The 24,701-nt window shown below is 44.4% G+C and overlaps 1 protein-coding gene across 2 annotated transcripts in view; it reads left to right on the plus strand.

Moving 5' to 3' along the window:
- Positions 1-3,149: 3,149 nt before the first annotated feature.
- The window catches only part of ralba (v-ral simian leukemia viral oncogene homolog Ba (ras related)), a 30,378-nt gene continuing 8,826 nt past the window's right edge, over positions 3,150-24,701 (plus strand). The window contains exon 1 of one of the 2 annotated variants that reach the window (XM_076263231.1): positions 3,150-3,268. The gene's annotated coding sequence lies outside the window, so the exon portion shown is untranslated. Of the gene's footprint in view, positions 3,269-3,589; positions 3,732-24,701 lie in introns of those variants that run through there. The other variant, XM_076263232.1, reaches the window with a different exon arrangement.

The following is a 24,701-nucleotide window of genomic DNA, read 5'->3' on the forward strand; positions in this document are numbered from 1 at the left end:
CGAATTTTCGCACACACACACACACACACACACACACACACACACACACACACACACACAAATACACACACACTAGCCAATATGGTTTGTGCTGAATAGGTTAAAAGCCCTGAAATCACAGCAGATTCACACAGCTTGAAAAAATACAGTGGACATAAGAGGTCATGGCCAGGGGCGCCGCTAGGGTTGTATTCCATAGTACGCACCATGGCCCAGGGCGCTAATCCCCCCCCCCTAAAAAACGAAGAAAGAATGGTGGCTACCCTACACGTAGAGGTGTTTCAAGCTTTTTAAAAGTTATGGGACGAGGGATATTTCACCCCCGGGATTTTTTTTAGATTCTGGCTGTTAAACACACAATTTTAACGCAATTTGGGTGGGACAGAAATAGGGGAGACCGGGGACAGTTGCAACAGGGGATGGTTGCAACATGTCAATTTTCTCCAATCAGAAACAAGGTAGAGTGATGACACTCACACTGCATATGCTCAGTTGGATGCCCCCCCTAGCAGAGAGCAAGGAAATTCCTGAACTGCTCCAGGATTTATTGTAAAAAACTGTTTTTTAGGTATGAAAGTATTTATTTTCTTGAGCTTTGTTTCTGTTAAATTGCTGTCACTGTTTTTGTGATTCAGCTCAAACTTATATGATTTAAATGAGTGATGTTAACTTTAAGCTACTATGGTTAGCATGTGTCAAGGTCCCCTTGTTTAGCTAGCGCATGAGGTTTTATCAAAGCTGACAGGAAAGGGGACAGTTGCAACAAGTCCCGTACAATGCATAAATATAATAATATAAAATATATATTTTTAAAAACATGTTTTACATGACAATAGTCTAAATAAAAGTGAATTGCCTCCCAAATTGTTCCATTCTTCATATGTAACTAAAGTCCTACTGTATTTTATATCAATTTCAATATTTGACATCTGCACATAAGGCCTACTCATCTAGGCAAATCTATAATTGTCATCTAATCAAATCTGGTGAATAAATAACACTGTAATATTATTATAACTTACATAACTTGTATTTACATACAAAAATAATAATTTTGCTGCACTGACATATATTGTAATATATTGTTTTTTTAACATGTTGCAACCATCCCCAAACAATGTTGCAACTGTCCCCGCGCCTGGGGTCAGTTGCAACATCTGACTCCTTACATTCATTTAGATTCTGTAATTATCTTTAAATGGTTTAGACTATTAACAGACATATGTAAGTGTATTGTATAAAAAATGGGTTGTCTAATCCAAACCGTCTCTGAGTAACAGAGCCAAATGCAAAAAGTGTTGCAACTGTCCCCGGTCTCCCCTACCTAATACCTTTACAGAGCAAGCAGCTCTGGCCATATCGGCTCTGGCTCACATGAGGTGAACATTGCTTTAAATGCATTATCGCTTCACTACCCACTATCGCTTCACTAACACGCGAACAAGGGAAAGAAAAGAAAAAAGAAACAATGAGCTTATGTCGCAATTTGCGATAGGCCTAGAGAAAAGACAGCTATGGTAACCTAACAATAATGATTTGCTTACACTGCTGTTTGGTTGTCCCAAACTTTGAGATGATCAATACTCCGCATACTGAATCTTATCAATCTTGAAACCCGAACTGATGTTCCAAACAGCGTGACTGTAGGATGCAATGCCTAATCTCACTGCCTTCGGCATAACTGCTAAGAACAGTTCTCCTATTACTGTTAAACACCTGAAAAATATTAAGCTGCTGTTTTCTTTTCAAGACGAGCACTAGGCCTACGCTTGAATGATTTATGACTGAATGGAACGTTGCGTTTTTAAGCGCCAGAACTGCTTATCATGTCGTGACAAAGTTTACACCAATCATCTTCTAATGTATCCTTATGTGGAGATGCCCATTCTCTTTGCCCTAAACATCATTTGTGCCCGAAGCATGTTTCAATTAAGACAGTACACAAGCTATTTTTATTGTTGTAATATTTAGTGATTTCATGAATAAAGCTGAACTTTGACCATGCATCATTAAGTATTGACCAGTTGGGGGAAATCTATTTACCATCATGAACACTTCTTACCAATTAATTTGAGTAGATCGTGGTATTGGAACAGTATGGAGCCAACTAGTGTGATCAATTTTGTTCAGAGTAGGCTAGCCTAAGCCAAAATGGGAGGGGTGGGGTCTGACGTGAGCTGTTATTGGATCAGTCCAGTGTCAATATGTAACCAATGGGCAGCTGATTGTCCTTCCTTTGGGCCGATCGTTGGACAAAATAATTAAATTATATCCTATTCTATCGGCCCAAAAGGTTCGTCGGCCCACCGGGAAAATGCCCGGTATGCCAGATGGCCAGTCCGCCCATGCTGATGCCTGATTCTGCTCATGGGTTTTCTACAGTCCATAGGCCGAGGCTGTTATTTTATGGTAGCCTATGTCCAACACCACAGCAAATGTTTGAAAGCTCATTTGATCAGAATAGCCAACCTATGAGGGGATGTTGCTTGATGAGTATGCTAGGCCAAGATGGATGGATGGAGAGCCGACCGCTATTTGCTTCAGGCCATAGCCAGCCATAGCGAGTCTGTGTTTAGCTTTTTCCAACACGACTCCATTTTGAACACTAGAGGGCACCAAATATCCACACTGAACTTTCATTGGGTTATTACACTGAACTTTCATTGGGTTTGACGACTTAGTATTACCAGAAAATAGGAGCTCCATTGTGTTCAACCCAGCATGCATCACATCAAGTCAGATCTGCACAGATCTGCATGAAGACGAACACGCCTAATGTCTATGCCGTAGACGGGCCCTGGTATTACGGTCACACAGGAAGTCACCCACAAATGGCATTATAGCCTACCTGTCTGGGCCAGAAACCAAAGCTTGATATAATAGCCAAGTCTATCATAAAGACCGACCTAACCCTATATTTTATTCACTAGGCATGAATTACCAACATTGTTTGTTATACTGTATAGGCCTAGGCCTACATACGTTTTTTTCCATTTAGTTAAAAAAATAGAATTTTCAGTGTCTGCTACAGCTAGGTCTATTCCTATCCTGACACATTTTTTTGATTGTGAGAACTCAAGCAAAAAAGGCTCCTGACTACATGACATCACATCCTGTTCAATTTCTTCATTCTTGTACGTCCGGGAGGGTGGGGTTTAGAGCAGAGGTTGGTGGTAGTGAAACTCTCAGCTCTATGACTTGGAACACACCATTAATGCTCTCGGCAAGATAGCATCAAAGAAAGGGGAGACGTCAAGTGCTTGTTTTGGTAAGGCTCAACAAAAATGTAATTTATAATCTCTGCAACGTGTTTCAGAGTCCTCGTTGTCCTTGCAAAGTATAATGGGAAATTTAGGATAGGCTAGCCTACTGACAGTTAATTTTTCGGAGACATATTTCGTTGATTATAGACAGCGTCACTTGAATGACATTTCAAAAGCCCATTGTGTTTTAGAATTATACAGGGACATCTCTGTACTAGCTATTTTGACCCAATGGAGTGCTGAACGTGTCGGAGAGGCGGGCGCTAACAGGGATGTGGCATAAAAGAGGTGGTTTCTCTCATGTAGCGTCTGTAACGTTCAAGATTATTGTGCAAAATTAGTAGCTTTCATTGCAATTGTCGACTAAGATTAACGTTCTGAAGCAGACTTACAGTTTGTTGTTAGAAGCATTGTTAATGTAGTCCCCTGCCTACATCTCAGGAAGAACAATCGAAGTCGCCTGAGCAGGTAGGGACTAGCCTACCCAAGGTCTCGTGTTATAACTTGCAGGAGTTTGTGCATATTTGATCCTGAAGTCTTTTATTAGGATTATATATATGCCTATAATTGTGGCAAAGTAGCATAATGTCTATTGCGACCTCTATACCTACCTATATTCTTGATGATCGAGTATTTTGAGTAGGCTATGGCGGGTGGGGGGGATCTCCATTCTGATCAAGCATCACGAGACGAAAGTACTGTCCGCTGGACTTTCCCATCTCTGGGCAGCGTGTAGGCCTGCTTTCCCGTAATAAAGGCCACCATTTATTCAGGATCTTTCGCTGTTATCAGTCTGACCGATCAGTTCAGGTTGTGAAGTGTTACTGTGCGCTTTGTGTTTTCATAAATTAGGCTGCACTTTTGGACTTGGCTAAACATTACCCATTGGATTTTGCCAACCTCTATAATCTGACACAACATCGACATGGTCAGCTTATTTCCGCTGCTTTGTTTTTCCATACACGAATGGGAATAGTCCGTTTATTAGTTGCGTTGTAGAAGACGGAATATGAAACTATGGAACCGATAGATGAGCGTTATTGTTTCCTGGCTAAATTGCTCAGTGTAACCTATATGATAAGTCAGATCTGTGTACTGTGTAGCTCTTGGGTCCTGTTGTAGCCTACTTTATAGTAGCTTACTCCGATGTAACATTATTTGCATCCTTAGTTTTTACTCTTTCATTGTGCTGATCCTGGAAAAGTGGCACATAACTTGTTATTAGTGTGAATACTGCTACTGTAACTCCTAGTAGTCTAGCTGTTTCTCCCCACTGCTGTAGGTTCCTCAAGTCTGTGTCCTTGTCAGGGTGTAACCTGCTTCCCTTGTGAGTTTCCTTTACATGGCCTGGTGTGGAACAGAGGCCTGGGCTACTGTTAGTCCCCTTATCAGTGGACTGGGTAGATGGGAGGGGCAGCCACCAACTCAGCACAGCCTGTGGAAAGTACGGTCAGGAGATACTGTAACGAATGCTCAGTGACCAAACAGCATGTTAAGGCTGAATGATATGGAATGGCTTTCAGGCATTGATTGCAAAGTTTTGTTTCCCCTGTGAAGATTACTCCTGAGTCAGATGTACAGTTACGTGCAGAATCAGATGTTTAGCTCTCATTTCCCTGTATTAACATGGAATACGCTCCAATAGCAGAGGTAGACGATGGCTCTGAAATGTTAAGGGCAGTGCAAAGTGAACTGCAGTGTATGGACAGTGTACGGAAGGACAGTGATGTGTCCCACACTGCTTGCTGTAGTTTTCAGGTGGACAAACCGGGTGGTTGTCCTTCTCTGGCCTTCAAATGCTGCCTTGTAGTTATTGCTTGCCACCATGGTTCACAGCTGAGCATGTGCAACAGGTCTGTGTTTATCCTTAAAATGTAGTGCTGGCTGCCAAGTGGTTTATCCTAACAACAAGGCTTATCTGTGTTTCTGCAGTCAACCTGGTGTAATAACACAACATTTTTAAAAGACACAGTTTTCTTTGTAAGAAACACACCTAAATATTCGGCGAGGTCTATGTAAATATGTTGGACTATGCACAGCCATGAGGACTGTTAATAATAAAACCTGAACTAGGCCTATTATAACATGTAAATTAACATGAAATATGTAACATGTAGCCTAATATCACACAAATGATTCAGATGTTATACCATCAGGGAGTGTCAGTTAAATAGATTCCAGACATACGGTGGTGAAAGACTCTCTGGTGGGACTTCTAGGTTAATATTTCATTAACATGACAAAAATTGATATTTGTTTTCTGGGTCGTTGTGGTGGGTAATAAGTATTGTTCTATGGAAAGCCCTGGAGGGAGCTAACTTGACTGTGGGGGTTGGCTGTGTGAGTAGGTTCACCAATGTTACTGTTGACTCTATCGCTTAGGGAAAGAGAAGGTCATGCTAGGTAACAGTATCTGGGAAACCGTTTCAGACTTTCAGACCCAATCCAAGCAGAATGATTTGAATGTTTTTTCTTTTAATAAGACTGTGCACAATGGGCGAATTACCTACTGTAAGCCAGGTTCACACCGTCAGTCCCAAATTTCTTGCATATCCATACAGAATCTGATTAACTGCATCTACCATTCAAATGTGGTTTGAAACGGATCTGTGGAAAATTGGGTTCGATGGAAAATTGAGTTCTCAGTTATTTCAAACAGTAGTTTAGCAGCAGGAGTTGAGGGCAGTAGCCTATATTGTTTTGTGTGGTTTTGTAGTACCTTTAGTCAGTGGTGAGCTATGTTGATGGTGTCTTGAGTTATAAATGTTGTCCAAATATCAAGCACCTGGTTTCACAGTATGATATTTCAGCCTTGTTGTTGATTAGTGGTGGGATGGTTCATGTTTTGAGAATTATGTGAAGTAGTTTTTTTATTGTAGACGACGTAGACCATTTAGCCAAGCTGTAAAGACTCTGATAACTGTTTACTTCAAGTAGGTCTATGTTGCACATATCATAGATGTCTTAATAATCTCCTTTGTGTCACTTCTGAGCAATCTCAGACTGCCTAATGCTGTTGGCTGTATGTTTTCCTCTTGAGATTCTATCGGGCTTCTGCCCAGTAGGCCTTTAAGAATTTTAGAATTTACTAAAAAATAAACAAATAAATAAATAATCTGGGCATTCTGAACATTCCTTCTCATCAGCTCTTCTATCAGATTGTTGCTGACTTCTGCCTAACTAGATAACGCCAGCAGTAGACCTAACACGGTCATACTGTCAGTGGCCTCGTTCACATGTTCTTAATATGATAAGCCCTGACCTGCCTGCACCACAGAGTCCAACATAGAAGGCAGGTTAAAGCTCTAACACACATAATGAGCCATCTGGTGTGAGGTGGTTTGTGACGTTAGTTGTGTACAGACGCTAAAAGCTTTCACATGTTTTGGTGAAGAATTGAAAGGCAGGGCGATGCTTGTGGGAGTCATAAACCTAACTGCATTTATGAGAAAAGTATGTTTTATAATAGATGCCAAGCACACATACCTTTCAGGGAGATGGAAGCCTTGAGAGCACTAAACATCGAGCCATGGCTGCTCACCTGAATGTGGAACGCTAGAAACCTTTTACAGTATGATGAATTGTTGTTTTAATGTTCTCTCAAGCTTCCTCCCTCCTGCCTCTTCCTGTTTGACACACTTGTCATACTATAAGGAGCGTTATCTGATGGGAGTTGCTGAAACGGCACAGTGTCAACATTCCTATGAGAGAGAGAGAGAGAGAGAGAGAGAGAGATTGTCCTAGATCACATAAAAGCACTGCACAGCTGAGTGTAATACGCTAGGTTAAAACAAGACTCGGCGTGACGTTACACGGTGGCAAAGCCGTGGCCTGTCACGACAACGTCTCACACAGATAACTCGTTTCTCCATGTAGTCGGAGAGGAGGCATTTCAGAGCTGTCAGTTCGGCTCACTGTTGTTGCTTAGTTCCCCAAACTCGCTGCATTTGACTCTGAACATCAGACTGTACGTCTTATTTCTTTCTTTTTTTTTTGTCGGCGGAAGAGCAATCCGGTCAATTTGTTCCAGTTTTGTGGGAAAGGGAGGCCTGGGAAGGCTCGTGAGTTTGAGACCGCCTGCCCCCCCCCCCCCCCCCCTCCTCGTTGCTGATGGATTCCCCTGAGCTTTGACCAGCGCCGCCGTCTCTGAGGAATCTGGGGTTCACTGGTCGGGCCCTCTCAAGGGAGTGGAACATGCCTCTCCATAACTCACAGGTGTCACAGCCACTATAGCTGTCTCTGCTTCCCCTCATACGGACACACACACACAGGCAGACACACAGGCACAGGTTATGAATTCAGGAGGAAGGATGCTACTTGGAAAGTTCCGGAACAAAAGTAAATAAAATAAATGCCTACTTCTTTTTATTCTTGGCAAAGTGTCTCAAAACACCGTCAGAGGGTTTTTGAGAGGGTGGAAAGGGATGAATGCTCTTGACGAAAACATCTGCTGTCTCTCTCTCTTCCTATGTTCTACCCAGTCTTGACTTGCGTATATGCTGCAGATGTCTTCCCTCAGAACGGCCTTGTACGAGTTGGCTGCATGTCCCAGCGTGCTCTGGGAGAAGTTCTGAGGCATTGTGGCACTCCCTGCTGGCCCAGGAAATGTCTAAGCTTATGTCCTAACATTCTATATTTCTATATGTTTCTCAAGTCACAGATCTTGCAGACTATACCGACCTGAATGGGGTGACAGTTCTTTATAGAGCAGATCAAGAGAAACAGAGAAGTCAAAGAAAAGAGAAGTGTTTTTCACCCTGTGCACACTGAAACACACACACACACACACTCACAGGGTAAGGGTTGTTACTGAAGCTCCTCCTGGCAATGTAAGGGCATGCTTTTTGTTTTGTTTTTTCATGAGGAAATCATGAGGATCACGATAAAACAAACACATGCCCTAAGTGTTCACTTCAGTCAATCCAGCTGTTTACATCATACAGAGGGTCAGTTTTAAGGAATTCTGGGAAGGTGTTGTATCTGTTATCACCTTCTCCAATGGATTTGATTTGCTGAATGCACTAGCGTTGGAGTGAGGCCATTATTCTAGCATTGTCCTAAATGACCATCGCCCAGCACAGAATCATGAGTCACCGCCTCTTAAGCCACTGTATTGTTCCACAGGCAAGCAGCACAAGTCTGTACGCCAGCCCAACTAATCCTGAAGCCCTGAGTAAGTCTTGGGCAAGGCAGGGCAGACGTATGGATGTATGTCGTCATTGTTTTTCAGAGGCCGTCAGGGCGCCCTTGTGTACTGTAATCAGAGAATTACTTTTGTCAGCACTTACCGCCTGTCCCCTTAAATGTCAACACTGACGTGCTGAAGTGACTTCCTGTTTTTGGTGTGATGGTGGAATATGCTGGATGTGTAAGGTGGGTAAAGTGCAGTGCACACGGTGCTTTTTAGGTGTCAAACCTTTTGCAACTGCATGCTAACGCAAGATCAATATTACAAAAGTTGTTCGGAAATAATTGTCGCTGTGAGAACAGCACCTACCCATATAATAGGCCTACATTAAAAGGTCAGCTTCCACACTTACACGGCATTGTGAACGCACACGCTAGATGTGATCTGTGTGGAGAGAGGTAGGACTCTTGTGAACACTTGCATGCTGTGTCCATATCAGTGTGTTTCCATTCTCTCTCTTGCCTTATGTTGACCCACTTTACAGTGTGTGTGTGTGTGGTGTGTGTGTGTGTGTGTGCTGAAGTATGCCTGTGACCGCATGCAGAGGGCCTGTAGATAGGAGTGAGGGGGTCTGCTCTGTATTAAAGAGGCCCTTGTGTGTAGGATGTGTGAAGGGCGACTTAGCCCCCCCCCCCCCTCCTCCTCCTCCTCCCCAATGGACCTCACTAACTCACTCACTCACTCATAGAGACTTACAGACTATAAATGACCCTGCTGACCCATTTGACCCAACCCCCTGATTTACCACCCTGGCCTCTTCTCTTCTCTTCTCTTCTCTTCCCTACTTGCTTCTTTTCTCCTCTCTTCTTTTTTGTCCTCTCTTCTCTTCTCTTCTCTTGTCTTCCCTACTTCCCTACCCTGGCCTCTTCTCTTCCCTACTTGCTTCTTTTCTCCTCTCTTCTTTTTTGTCCTCTCTTCTCTTCTCTTCTCTTGTCTTCCCTACTTCCCTACCCTGGCCTCTTCTCTTCCCTACTTGCTTCTTTTCTCCTCTCTTCTCTTCTCTTCTCTTCTCTTCTCTTCTCTTCTCTTCTCTTCTCTTCTCTTCTCTTCTCTTCTCTTCTCTTCTCTTCTCTTCTCTTCTCTTCTCTTCTCTTCTCTTCTCTTCTTTTCTCCTCTCTTCTCTTCTCTTCTCTTCTCTTCTCGAGAGGGACCAGTGATTTGAGTCATTGTGGCTACCAGGTTGATTGCCATGGCGATCAAATGTTTGGGAAGTCTTGTGTTGTTGTTTTGTTTACACTTTTCAGGGTGTGCTCGCACTAGGCCCAGTTCCCATGTGTCCTTAGTCATTCTGGGTTTGCATTCTGACTTCTGTGTTATTCTCGGTTCTCTATCAGTGATCTCATTGTGGTTGGGGATTCCTGTGTTTAGTTGAACTTCAAGGTTTATATTTCCCTGCTCCTCTTGGTTTTGTTATACATGGTCATTTGACTCTGGACTCTGTTCTGCCCACAACAAAACTGGGCAGAACTGGAGAGAAAGAGGAATCTGGAGAATATTGTACTAAACGCGAAGATTTGTTTTGTCTGCCAGTTCAGTAAATGCAATGATACGGACAAGGCAAGCAAATGTTCATGGCCGTGTCTCTCTCTCTCTCTCTCTCTCTCTCTCTCTCGCACACTCCCTCTTTCTCTCTCTCGCTCGCCCAGTATGGGTGTAAAAGACAAACACACATTTTGAGCAGATATCAGACTGTTTAAATAATGCAAAGAGGAAGATAGAGAGAAGGAAATGGTGATGCTAGGGCTTGTTTTTGTGAGTGCAGGGACTCCGTAATCACATCCACATGAACACTGGAAGAGATTTTGTGACACTAACACGGTAATGCGCTCGGACTGATAATGGCCCAAAGCCAGAGGTAACGACGACAGCATGCAGCAGCAGACCTCATCTCAATATTATTTTTTTCTGTGTGCGTTTAATTTCGCCTGGTCAGCATGTGTGCGTGCGTGCGTGCGTGCGTGCGTGCGTGTGTGCGTGCGTGTGTGCGTGCGTGGCTCCCCCATTCCCTCTTGGCCTAAGGAGGGCTCTCCTGCTGTTTATATTGCTTGGGTGCTGGAGAATGTTCAACGAAAACATTCTTACACAATTCAGTATCCATATAGACCCCGTGGCGCTTTTTACTAAGAGACACACAGACATCATTTTTTCCTATGCTAGGCTATTTAGTATCACACACACACACACACACACACACACACACACACACACACCATATCTTCTTCCTTTCTTTCTCTCTCTCTCTCACAGGCCCACAGTGAGCCCCTAATTCGTCTCTCCCCACACTCCCTCCATCTCTCAAAGGCTCTCTCTGTGCTGTGGTAGGTGGCGATGCTTAGTATGCCGTTGGTGTCATCCAAGAGTGAAGCGCCACATAGGAAGTGCCTCCTCTTCTCCATTTCCTGTCGTTTAGGCTCTGTGTCTTTTCCCCCTCAGTCTGTGTGTCTGTGTGCCGCAAGGCCCGTCCCTCCTGAGCTTTGCTACGAAAAGAATTAAAAAAAAAAAAGACAAGAAAGATAAAACGAACATTTTGCGGCCCCATGCCTAAACCTCGGGAGGCCTGCCCAGGCGCTATTGCTCCGCTCTGCTCCACTGAGCAGGCTCATTCAGAAGCCGCTAATTACTCACAGTCTGTCTGCTTTTGATACTGGGGTGTATCTTCTTATTGAAAAGACTATAAAGGCATCCAATTGAATCAGTGTGTGCATGTGTGCGCGTGTGTGCATAGGTGTGTGTGCGTGTGTGTGCGTGCGTATGTGTGTGTGCGCGTGCGTGTGTGTGTGTGTGTGTGTGTGTGTGTGTGTGTGTGTGTGTGTGTGTGTGTGTGTGTGTGTGTGTGTGTGTGTGTGTGTGTGTGTGTGTGTGTGTGTGTGTGTGTGTGTGTGTGTGTGTGTGTGTGTGTGTGTGTGTGTGTGTGTGCGTGCGCGTGTCTCCCCCGCTTCTTCTTGGCCAAATTAATCGGCGAGTGAAAGTTGTTCTACCCCCTGTGCCCATGGGAGGGTTAGGTTCTCATCAGTACACTCACATAGGAGATTCTCATCAGTACACTCACATAGGAGGGGTCTCCTGCTGTCTATATGCCTTGGGGGCTTGAGAATGTTCTACGAAAACATTCAAACAGTGTGGAGTAAGTTACCCTGGTGCAGTTAGGGGGGCTGCATATTGGCCTGAAGTCTCACACGGCCACAGATCATGACGCAGAAGCTACGATACAGTACGCATCACAGTGCATGTTGATTCTGAATACTGACCATGACGTTAACAGAGTTCACACTAACAGCTGTTCTTTATAACTCTGTATAACAGCGAAGAAAGCCTTAAAGGAGAAATCCAGCGATTTGTTGTTCATGTTCATGCCCCCAGAGTGTAGCACTGTAGCTGCCTGGCAGCTACCGACAGTACTCGGTGACCTTGAGAAACAGACATCTATGTGAAAAATGGCCGGAATTCTCCTTTAAGGAATGCACAACTTAAAATTCAGGACCAGGGAACATTTAGGTATACGTATGAAATAATTCTGTTTCTAATCTAAGAGATTTCTTAACTGCAACCTAAAATGACTTTTTTTCTTTTTTATTAAGTTTTTGTGCTGTATTCTGATGAAATCTGTATCAATACATCAGCAAGGAGTAGGCCTAAAACATCTTTTTTTGAGGACCGCCATAGTTGCTTCCACTTCCAATATGGCACCACATAGCTCCAAAACTTGTAACGTGTGTGTGTGTGTGTGTGTGTGTGTGTGTGTGTGCTACACACAGTATAATGTGCTAGTGTGACCCAGTTTGTTGCATGTCCTCTTTGACTCACCTGGGGGAACCGCCCAGGTCGACCTGCAGTGACCTGCTGGGAAATCACAGCTTGTCATTTCCCGGGTGTGCACCAAGAAGGATCTTTCTGCCTTTCGGAACGTACTGGTAGTATGTCAGTGGATGCGGTGTACATGCCAAATCCTTGTTCCTGTCCCCTCATCCCATGTCTGCATGAGAGTCGAGGGTGTTGTCGCCTGGTGGTGACCTCTGAACCCCAAACCCAGGTGGAGATGCTGGCAAGTGACTCTATTGACCTGGTCCGTGTATTGTTTAGACGGGAGGGTTGAAGAAGGGATGTTTTTACCATCTGTGAATGTCGGCTCAGTCCCCCCCCCCCTTTCCCGCTCAGTCCCAGTCCCTGTGCTGCTTTTCCCATCAACTCCAGCAGGAAGTCTCCTGTTTGCCAGAGGGTGCGGAGCGAAAGTCATCTGCTTTTCCTGCCACAGGGATTTCTTCCTGTGAGCCTGAGCTTGATGCTCACTCACTCACCCGCTCACTCACTCTAAAAGCTCACACTCACACACTCTCTCACTATCATAGCTCACTCACTCACCCCACAACTCACTCACTCACTCACCCCACAGTGCACTCACTCACTCTCTACCCAGCTGGCTCACTGATAGGATCGCGTAGCCTTGCTCCAGACCTGCTGGAATCCAGCCCAGCGCCTGCATCCTGACCTGCTGATGAAACCGGAACCCACTCGTGCTAATGCACAGCCTTTCAGGAACACAATTCTTCTTGTTCTCCATTCCAGTGGTGGTTCATATCAAAGCTAGTGCAAAGGCGCACCCCCACCCCCACTCCACTCGCTTTGCTTTCAATTTGCAGCCGTTTCCACGTCAGTCTGCCAGGGTCCCCACGGGTCATGGAATTTCTGGAATATCATGGAAATTTGATAAAGTCTATTCCAGTCATGGAATATCAGGGAATTGTATCATTTGTGGGGCAAAGTCATGAAATATCAGGGAATTTTGTTGTAGCAGTTTAAAAATGCATCAATGCAAATATATGTCCACACAGAATTAGTGTATATCTGGTAAATTAGCTTTAGCCTACTGCATGCTTGAGTGGTTATGGTTAGCCCAACTTTGTTTATTCAATGTCCATTTACTCATTTCCCACTCTAAAGAAAGTCACATATTCTTGAGCGCTATGCGGCTACTCTGAAATCTTTGGTCGATGTATTGTATGATTCATTCTATAGTAGGCCATGGAAATTCAGGTTTCAGGTTCATAGTAGGTCAGGGAAAAGTCATGGAATTTGACATTTGACAGAGTGGGAACCCTGGTCTGTGGAGTGGGTATGGAAGTGAAGGCATGGTGAGTCTCATTCACTCTCTTCTGCAAACAGATCAAAGTTCTCCTTTTCAACTACGTATTCCCAAATTGTCCCAGAGTGTCTTGTTTTTTTGTTTTGCTCATGTTTATATCCGTTCATGAGAAGCATGGGTTTACCACTGACTGAAATCATGTATTGTTGACCCTCCTTGCTGGAATTCCTCACCCTTTGGCATCGGCACTGCAGGCCTGCACTCTCTCCCCCTCCGGACTGACGTGTGTGTGTGTGTGTGTGTGTGTGTGTACGAGTCTGTGTGCGTGTACGAGTGTGTGTGTGTGTGTGTACGTGTGTGTGTGTGTGTGTGTGTGTCAGGGATGGAAATTAAATATTTTTTCTACCTGCCACTGTGGCTGGTGGATTCCAAAATCTACCAGCCACTCAACTTTTTTACCAGCCACTAGAGAAACGGCATGAAAATGTGATATCATGATTATAGTAGGCTACCCAAAATGATCACGGTAATCTGCATTATTGCAATATGACTAAAATGTGCTGAGTTTTGCCCTAAACCTGTCCTCCAAGCACAGTAGCAACAAAACTAAAGGTCAACAGAACCACATTCATATGCTATAGTGTCTTGTCATAAAAGTGGTGTGGCTCCTTTAAGACTCTGTTTGTGTGAGTTCTGGAGCATCCTATAATCCAACTCTCCCAACTTGATCTAACTATAGTGTACATCATCTGATTTAAATATTTACAAGTATCAAGGCTATATTTAAGATTTAGCATTTATTTTCTATTTGGCCCGTAATGAAATCATGCTCTGAACAATTTAAGCACAGCTCAGCTTTAAGAAACGTAATGCTTAGCATTTTGTGAAACTACATTGGAAAAAACTCTGGTTGTACAGTTATCGAGGCGACATTTATTTTGTATTTGGCCTTATCATATATGACAAAATCCCAACGTTGGAGACCGTGTAGACATTTGCTTCAATTTCAAAACCGGATTACTCGGGAACGGCTATAACTTGTATAAGGGAATGCTTTACACCTTTGCGTTCGGTAAGTTCTGCTGTTTATTCTGATACGGTTTGTAATTTCTTTGAATTAAAAGTTTGTGAGATATTCCATCACGACGAATGGGTGTGGAGATGTCCGTCTGTCTGCCTCATAGGTCTAAATAGCAGCGTGTCGCGGGCCGGATTAAAATACCTAGGCCTACGGGCCAATTCAAAAGAGAACTATTTACGTGAGAATATTAGCCTGTGAAGATATAATGCAGATCCACAGATCTCACTAGATTTATGTCTATGCAGTCATCCTGAAATAATCTAGCAGTGGCACATGAAAGCATAGTGACAGTTTCTTAATGGTAGTGAAGTGAAAGTGAAGCGTTGCACCAGTGCCTATAGGCTATGCTGCGGTGGCGGCTCACTACGAGTTGTAGAACTTCAAATCAGCGCGATTTACCCCCTATAGGCTGGTAACGTTAGGCTACATGCTACATGATCCCTACAGACACTTTATTATTTTTAACCGTCAATAAGTATGAAAATTAGACCGGATCTGACTATTTGTGGTACGCTAGCTCTACCCGCCACAGTGGCTGGTAAGTTGACCAAATTCACCCGCCAGCACACAAAACTACCCGCATTTGGCGGGGGGCGGGTGGTTAATTTCCATCCCTGGTGTGTGTGTGTGTGTGTGTGTGCGTGTGTACGAGTCTGTGTGTGTGTGTGTACGAGTGTGTGTGCGTGTGTGTGTACGAGTGTGTACGAGTGTGTGTGAGTGTGTGTGTGCGTGTGTGTGTGTGTGTGTGTGTCCATATCTGAGTGTTGAGCTCAGTCTAATCTGGCCTGGCGTAGCTCAGTCACCTACTCGTCTCCACTTGTCTTTTGTCCAGTGCTTATCACTGACCCAACGTGTGTGCTGATTGGACCTCTACTCCTCTTGTCCTCTCTTCTCCTCTCTCCATTTCTCCTCTTCCCTCTCCTCTCTTTTCCTCTCCTCTTTCTCTCCTGTCTCTCCTTGTGTTATTAAAGTGTTAACCTTGCTAGGTGGAGCTTTTAATGCTTCTGGGTTTTAGTGGTGCTTTGATAAAGGAGTCCTCCCTCTCGTTTGCCCTGGCCTTCTCCCTATAATATGGCCCTCTCTATCTCTCCCTTTCACTTCCTCCTCCCTCCCTCCCTCCCTCTGTCCATTTCCTTCTGCCCCCTTTCTATCTCTCTCTTCCTCTCCTCTGCCCCTCTCCTTCCCTCCCCCTCCCTCTCCTCTCTGCCCCCTCTCTCTCCTCCTCCCCCTCTCTCTCCTCCTCCCCCTCTCGTCCCCTCGTTATCTCTGGGCCCCTGTGGAGTGGGTGTGAGGGTGGACGGGTCAGTGTTCTGGGTCACCTGTTGACACATTCAGATGAGGGCTTGCCAAGGCTGGACACTGTGCACGCCTGGGACATGTGTCTTCGTCTCTCTCTCTCTCTCTTTCTTTCTTTCTTTCTTTCTTTCTTTCTTTCTTTCTTTCTTTCTTTCTTTCTTTCTTTCTTTCTCTCTCTGAGTTGGGGCTGTGTGTGTGCGTGCGTGCCTGCGCGCGTGTTGAACATCTGAGTCAATGTCGTGTGTGTGTATTTACATGTTAACATCTGAGTCAATGAAGTGTGTGTGTGTGTTTGTGTGTCAGAGACAGAGAGGTGTGTGTGTGTGTGTACTTATAAATGGAGATTTGTGTGAGGAGAGAATCCTGATGAGAAACGTGGTTCGCATGCTGCTGCTGGGTCTCTCCCGCACTCCTCTCTCTCTCCCTCCTCCTCTCTCTCTCTCTCTCTCTCTCCTTCTCCCTCCTCCTCCTCCTCCTCCTCCTCTCTCTCTCTCTCTCTCTCTCTGCCCCCCCCCCCCTGTCTCTGGTCCCTCCTGTAGGGGGTCTGTGGCGTCATGTATATTTCAGCAGCCTGAAGCCGTTGGGAGCTGAAGTTGAGTGCTGAATGTAGGTCACCCCAGCAGTCCTGTGATTTCAGCTCAGGATGCCCTCCATTTAACCCTCAGTACCCCCACATCACTACCAACCCCCACATCACTACCCCCCCCCCCCCACACACACACACACACACACACACTCCCAGCCACACACACACACACACCCAGCCACACACACACGCACACACAACCACAACCATATGCCCATATACACATATACATCACCCCCACACACACTTAACATACAGAATATTTTCATTGACTTAATTTACCTTTGTGCATATGGAGAGAATAACAAAGGCCGATAGCAGTACACATGAATGCCTCTCCTGTAGTACATTGTTCAGTTCTCCTCAGTAGTCAGGACACACAGCCCTTTACACAACACACATCGGTTCCTTGATATTATTAAACTTCCTATGTCTCTCAGGCGTGTGAATACTTGCCTAGAAAAACTCGGCTTACCGCTTTGCATGTAATTGTGTTGGCGAGCCACCCTAGCCAGGGTTTATTTATCAACCTGTAGTGGTGAATGAACCTACCGTGGTTAAGTGTGCATGTGAGTGCGCTAGTTCACAGCCTCCCAAGGCTGCTGAGGTCAGCAGATTCAAGCGCATAAAGGGATCCGCTCTCTACACCAGGCAGCAGCTGTGGCGTACCCGGAATCCTCACGGTACTCAAGGTAGTAGTAACAATGAGTGGAAGGCCTGGCAACGACCCCACGACCTCACTTCCTGGGCAGAGAGGAAGTGGAGAGAAAAGTCTTCCCTCCTTTCCTGCACCCGGCTGGCTATGAATGGGATACGATTTTGTAAAACTGCCAGGGGGCTTAGTCTTGTTAGCATAATGTGCTGATAATGTGGGTCAAATGGATTAAGTAGGCTATGTAGGCTACCGGTGAAATTACTTTTTTACACCAGTAACACTGATGTAGGCTGTTCATTGAAAAATGCTGGGAGAATTTATGCCATCTTTGTGCCAAGTCTTATTCGCTCTGGAATTGAATGTTTCAACAAGCTAATTTGTTTGAGAAATAGTTTTCTTGCCCTTTGTCAAAGCCTTGTATTTTCTTTGACAGCTCTGTCGTCGTGGCGATCTATTGTTATGGTGGCCGATTCTGTGAATCTGTGGTGGCCATATGCCAGAGAAGTCAGTCAATCAGCCCAGTGGGTTGAGGCAGATCAGATAAGGCAGTATTCCCATGAGTCAGCTAGTGGCACCAGGACACACACACACACACACACACACATTCTGCAGTCTGCAGCCTCCCTGATCCTAATGGTCTTGTGTTTCCCATGTATGGTCTCTAAAAAGACACACAGCATGCATGTGCCATTTAAACGCTAACTGTCTGTTCTCCTGTGCTCTCTCTCTCTCTCTCTCTCTCTCTCTCTCTTCAATTCAATTCAATTCAATTCAATTCAATTCAATTCAAGGTAGCTTTATTGGCATGACAAATATTTCTTTGCATTGCCAAAGCAGGACATCAAACAATACAATACAGAACATACAATAGATAAGACATTTATACATATAAACGTGTGTGTGTGTTTGTGCTGAAAATGGTAGGTATTTCATGTGTATAGTGTGTATAGTGTCTAATCACTGTCCCTCGCTCTATGGCATTCAGTGACATAATTATGACCGCCGCGCAGCGAAGATAGGTTTAGTCAGATTTTTTTTTTTTTTTTTTTTTTTCGCATGCCCAAATTTCTGTCAATGATTCCCGGGACACTGAAAGACCGGGGTACACGAAACTTGGTGGGCATGTAACCCCACATGGATAGCATGGAACCATCGTTTTTCGTTTTGATCTGTGGCCCCCCCGCTGGACTGGACCCCCCGAAAGGAGGGTAGGGCAGACACAGTTTTCTGTGAATATCTCGAAAACCGTAGGGTTTAGGAGGACCATTTTTTTTTTGTATGTTGATCTCAAGGGGCCATGTCAACCTATTCCATAACCACTCATTTCATGTATAGCGCCACCTAGTTAAACACAAAAAAGTAAAAATGAGGTGTTGTAATTGAAGGTATCTGTGACCTAACATAGTCAAAACTGCACGAAATTGGAAGTGTAGGATCATTGACACCATCTGTATGCACGCCAAGTTTTGTGGAATTCCGTTCATGGGGGGGCCACACAAAAAATTAATTTATGTTACTATACACCAACTGGCCTGTAGGTGGCCGGAGACAGTTTTCTGTGAATATCTCGAGAACCGTAGGGCCTAGGAGGTCCACCTTTTTTATGTATGTTGGTCTTGAGGGGGCATGTCAACCCATTCCATTACCACTTATTTTAATGTATAGCGCCACCTAGTTAAAAATTAAAAAGCAAAAAATTAGGTGTTTTCATCACAATATCTCTGGCTGACAAGGTCAAAACTGCACGAAATTAAAAGTGTAGGATCATTATGACACCCTCCAAATGCATGCCAAGTTTTGTGTACTTTCGTTCATGGGGGGCCTTACAATAAAATAATTTATGTGTACATTTAGTGACGTACACCAACAAGGATTCCCGGGACACTGAAAGACCGGGGTACACAAAACTTGGTGGGCATGTACCCCCACATGGATAGCATGGAACCGTCATTTTTCGTTTTGATCTGTAGCCGCCCCGCTGGACTGGACCCCCCGAAAGGAGGGTAGGGCAGACACAGTTCTCTGTGAATATCTTGAGAACTGTAGGGCCTAGGATGACCATTTTTTTCCGTATGTTTGCCTCCAGGGGTCATGTTAACCCATTTCATGTGCACACATGTGCACAAACAGATATACACACACACACACATACATTCACAGTAATCATACGTATGACACATACTCACACAGTAGACAAATGTACGCTTGCATGCACAGGCACACACACAAGCACGCACACACACACACACACACACATAACATAAACATAACACAAACAATCAAAAATTTCTCAGAATTATAAACAGGCAAGATGGAGGTGGGGTTGTATAAAATTAATTTTACATGTGAAATCTATGAACTAATCATGTTTTGGTGCTTGTTGTCTAGCAGATACCAGTGAGAATTGAGTGTGGATAATGCAATTTAGTGAGACAGTTAGAATCATATAGGCCTTTCAGCGTGATTTCTTTTTGTGGAAAAAATGTGCTGGACTGGGCGGCGGTCATATTTTGTACCGCTCTGCGGTACATCTAGTTAGCAGTATGTCTGCTGTCTGTCCTTGCTGTCCAAGTAAGATAGGCAGTACTTCCTGTTCTCCCAGGTTTCGGATCTCCGGGATTAGGTTGGTAAATTTATCGAAGTAGGTATCTCTAATAAGTTCATATTTCTTACACTGAAGAAGAAAGTGCACCTCCGTCTCAACCTCACCTGTCGTACAGACACCACAGACTCTTTGCTCTCTTGGCAACCATGACTTTCTTAGTCTGCCTTTTTCTATGGCTAGGCTGTGGTCGCTGAGTCTGTATTTTGTCAGGATCTGTCTCTGCTTTATATCTCTGACAGTAGAGAGATATTCTTCTAATTCATATTTAGATTTTATGGACCGATAACATTCTAGTTTGTTTTGTTTTTTTGTTCCAAATATTTTTCTTTAGATTTCTGGATAATTTGGTTGAGATTTAGTCTAAAAGCAGAGCTAGGCTGAGAGAATGTATTAGTATTTGTTAGAGGGGGATTACTTAGTCTCAGTACAAGCTGACTCAGAGGATTCTTGTCGGGGTTCAGATCTTGAGTTTTTGCTGCGATGAAATGCAGTGTGTCTCTGGGACTTGTTTGGAGATGCATCCAGAATTTAAGTGCTATCTTTTGTATGTTGATGGCCAATGGGAATCTGCCTAATTCTGCCCTACATGCATTGGTTGGTGTTTTCTTTTGGATTTTTAAAATTAATCGACAGAATTCTGCATGTAGGGATTCTACAGGATGCTTGTCCCATCTAGTGTAGCTGTGCACACTGAGTGGACCCCATACCTCACTTCCATATAGCGCAATAGGCTGGATAACACAGTCAAATATTTTGCACCAAACTTTAATTGGTATGTTTATGTTCCAGAAGTTTCTTTTTATTGCATATAGCGCTCTGCGAGCCTTTTCTTTTAGAGCATTCACTGCCATGCTAAAGCTCCCCGATGCAGTTATGATCAAGCCGAGGTAAGTGTACTGCATCGTGTGATCTAGGGCGGTGCTGCCTAGATTGAAAGGGTATCTGTGTTCCTGACATCTGGGCTTCTTTTGGAATATCATAATGTTTGTCTTTTTTAGATTTACTGTCAGGGCCCAGTGCTGACAGTATTTCTCTAGCAGGTCCAGGTGCTGCTGTAGTCCCTGTGCAGTGGGAGATATCAGCACCAGGTCGTCTGCATAGAGGAGGAATTTAATTTATTTTTCTTTTAGGGTAAGGCCAGGAGCTGTAGACTGTTCCAACGGCACCGCTAACTCATTGATGTAAATATTGAACAGTGTTAGACTGAGGCTACAGCCCTTTTTAAGTGAAGTATGCTGTGAAAATTGGGATGTCGCCAATTTTCACAGCATTTCTGTTTTCAGAGTACATTTCCTTAACTAATTGGTCAACTTTACCCCCTACACCACTTTGTAAAAGTTTATAAAATAGTCCTTCATGCCAGATTGAATCAAATGCTTTTTTGAAATCAACAAAACAAGCAAATATTTTTCCTTTTTGTGTTTGGTTTACATGTTTAGTTATTAGGGTGTGTAGGGTGTAAATGTGGTCCGTAGTGCGGTAATTTGGAAGAAATCCAATTTGACTTTTGCTGAGGACATCGTGCTCCTTAAGGAAGGCTACTATTCTTTCGTTGATGATGCTGCTAAACACCTTCCCCAGACTACTGTTCACACAGATGCCTCTGAAATTATTGGGGTCCAATTTATCTCCACTTTTATAGATGGGTGTAATGTGCCCATGGCTCCAGATGTCAGGAAAACAGCCAGAAGTTAGATAGATAGATAGATAGATACTTTATTGATCCCCAGGGGAAATTCAAGGTAAGTTAAGGTGAGGTTGAAGAATTTGAGTATAGCCCTTTGCCTCTCTCTCTCTCTCTCTCTCTACCACAGCATGGCACTTAGTTTGTTCCGACACCAAATAGCTTCTCTTTCAGAGAGCCCCAGAGGTGCTTAATCGGCAGTGGAAGGCCACCATGGCCACGAGCACGCCAGGACATTCGGCACTGCCAAAGCCCACCATCTCAACCACGAGCACGCCAGGACACTCGGCACTGCCAAAGCCCACCGTCTCAACCACGAGCACGCCAGCACACTCGGCACTGCCAAAGCCCACCGTCTCAACCACGAGCACGCCAGCACACTCGGCACTGCCAAAGCCCACCGTCTCAACCACGAGCACGCCAGCACACTCGGCACTGCCAAAGCCCACCGTCTCAGCCACGGGGTGTTCAAGCTCAAGCATGTGCACAGCATGGAACATTACCACTGCCACGGACACGGTTTCAACACAGTGGGGGAAAAGGGATGGATCTGAGCTGCTTAAACAGCAGGGGCGTGCGGATGGGGAGTCCTGCAGACTCCAGCTTCCTCTCCTTTTCCAATATGTGTGTGTGTAGTGTGTGTGTGTGTGTGTAGTGTGTGTGGTGGGGTGGTGACATGATGGGGCCATGTGTGAAGTGACACTCTTTGTGTGAGTGAATTCGACTGAGCTGGTTGGTAGTTAATTGGAAAAGTGGCGATGTGTGTGTGTGTGTGGGGTGGGTCTTGTGTGTGTGTTGTGCAAATGAGTTCGACTGAGCTGGTCATTGATTGCTGCTGCAATGGTATGCATGTGTGTTTGCATGTTGTGAATAAGGTGGGAGTGTCAAAGAAAGAGGAAAAAGATGTGTGTCACTAGAGTAGCGAGAGAAAAGGGGAGAGGAGAGGAAGAGTAGAAGAGAGGAGAGAGGGATGGAAGAGTAGAAGAGAGGAGAGGGATAGAAGCGGAGAGGAAGGGAGGCTGAAAGATGGGATGAGGCAGAGGGAAAGAGAAAGGACGAGTGGGTCGATTCTTGGAGTGTATCCACTACTGTATTCTGATACTGATCTTAAGGTGCCTTTTAAACACTGGGAGCAACCAATACAAATACTGTGTCTGTGTCTGTGTCTGTGTCTGTGTGTGTGTGTGTGTGTGTGTGTGTGTGTGTGTGTGTGTGTGTGTGTGTGTGTGTGTGTGTGTGTGTGTGTGTGTGTGTGTGTGTGTGTGTGTGTGTGTGTGTGTGTGTGTGTGTGTGTGTGTGTGTGTGTGTGTGTGTGTGTGCGTGTGAGATATTAGGTGTGCAGGCATCGATCTTCATGTACTGTACCTAGTGATGGTCCTACTGGATAGAGAGTATGTGTGCAGTATTTCCCACAGAATTGAATTCTATTTGTGGTGGTAGGTTTGCAGAATTAACCTGAATGCAACAGTTTTTAAAATATTAGTGCAGTGTGGTTATGATGAACCAGATTTACCAGATTTAAGCACAATTTAGTACAACCAGGAAAATCATTGTGTGGTGGTCAAAGTTGATATTGTGGTGGGCTGCCACAAATAAGTCAATGTATGGGAAACACTGGTGTGTATGTGTGTGTGGGGGTGTATGGTATGCAGACTAATTTAAACAAAGCTACAGTGAGCAGTCAGGAATGTGTCACCCTCTTGACCACCGGGCAGCGGTGTGCTCTCTGTGTCGCTTCACAGCTGAGTGGAGCGGTGACGGCCTTACTGTTATTTGATTTTTGACGACTGCCAGGCTCCGTCTCGAGAACATAACTAACTACAGGTCTTCCAGAACAATCACTGGTGTGTGTGTGTGTTATTTATGATCATTAATAGTGGTTCAGAGAATAAAAATTCCTCAACTGAATCTCCCTTGGCTATCAGCAAACACCAAACACAAACACTCTTAGTTGTCCTCAAAACTGCTAAGCATATTCATTTGTATGAATAAAACCATTTTTTGACTTATTTTTAAACTAGTCTGTAATATTAACACGGCAATGCAATCAGCCTCTTATTCTGTGAGTTTAGTGTTAGATGTAACGTGTGACATAATCGTTGGCGATCTCCTAGTGGTCTGGAGTGCACACTGACGTGTGTGATGTTCCCCAACTCTCACCCAGTTCCCAGGCTCCTTTGCTCTCATGTCTCTCTCTCTCTCTCTCTCTCTCTCTCTGGGCACCCGTGACGATTAGCGATCAATAACATCCGCTGGGCCCTACACTCACTTTGCATCTAATCGATTAGTGTTGATGTTGATGTTCTGCTTTTTTTTTTTCTCTCTCTCTCTCTCTCTCTCTCTCTCTCTCTCTCTCTCTCTCTCTCTGACTGGATCTATCTAAATCTCTGGTGCTGGAGAGGACCTGGCGAGAGCTCTCCCCTCCTTTTGTAGTCCGGTCTGGTGAACGGGACTTGATTTAATCAAGTCAATTCCCTTTCAGCAGCCAACAGGATGGGTGTCTGTGCCTCTGTGTGGTCAGGATGGGTGTCTGTGCCTCTGATGGGTGTCTGTGCCTCTGTGTGGTCAGGATTAACGCTGCTTCTGATGGACACTCTCTTGTGTAGTCCAGCTGGGTCACTTCAGCTATTTACTTTTTCTCTTTGTTTGTTTGTTGTTGTATTTAACTTTCCACTATGTAAAGGGACCTTGAGTTTGAGAAAGGCTTATTATGTAACTTATTTTATTATTATTGTTATTATTTATTATTATTATTATTACGGCAAGGGAAGAAGAGCATTAGGGAGCAGGCCTCAAAGACAGAGGGCATCATCATTATATTCACCGTATATTTTTACTCATACACATCATATATGGTCTATCTATTCCAAGTCCCATTTAGCTATAATAATCATGTAGAGGTCATATTTAGAGAAGCAGTTCAATGCTATGTGTCCCAGTGGTGTCTGCTTCTGTAAGAGGTACACTGTGAGATACAGTGCAGTGTAATTCTAATGTCAGATATACACAGGAGAGGTGTTGGCAGGGTTGGGGATTTCCCGCAGTAAATTAATTAAGTGATAAGTGTCCAGTACTGACGACAACTTGTCGACAACAAGTAATCCGGAACCAATTGTAATGTTGGGGGAAGTGCTTTCTCTATTGTTTTGGGGAAATGACGTAAGGCAAGGCTTTGTTTAGTGTGCACTGTTTATAGTTTATAGTCAGGGGGTGGTGGTAGTGTTATGGTTAAGGAGCTGGGCTAGCATGCAGTAGCCTGAAAG

This window comes from Alosa pseudoharengus, unplaced genomic scaffold, assembly GCF_046254945.1.
Source record: "Alosa pseudoharengus isolate Yale_2024_CS ecotype anadromous, Long Island Sound unplaced genomic scaffold, YU_APseudo_1.1 YU_APseudo_1.1_scf_3, whole genome shotgun sequence".
Taxonomy (NCBI): domain Eukaryota; kingdom Metazoa; phylum Chordata; class Actinopteri; order Clupeiformes; family Clupeidae; genus Alosa; species Alosa pseudoharengus.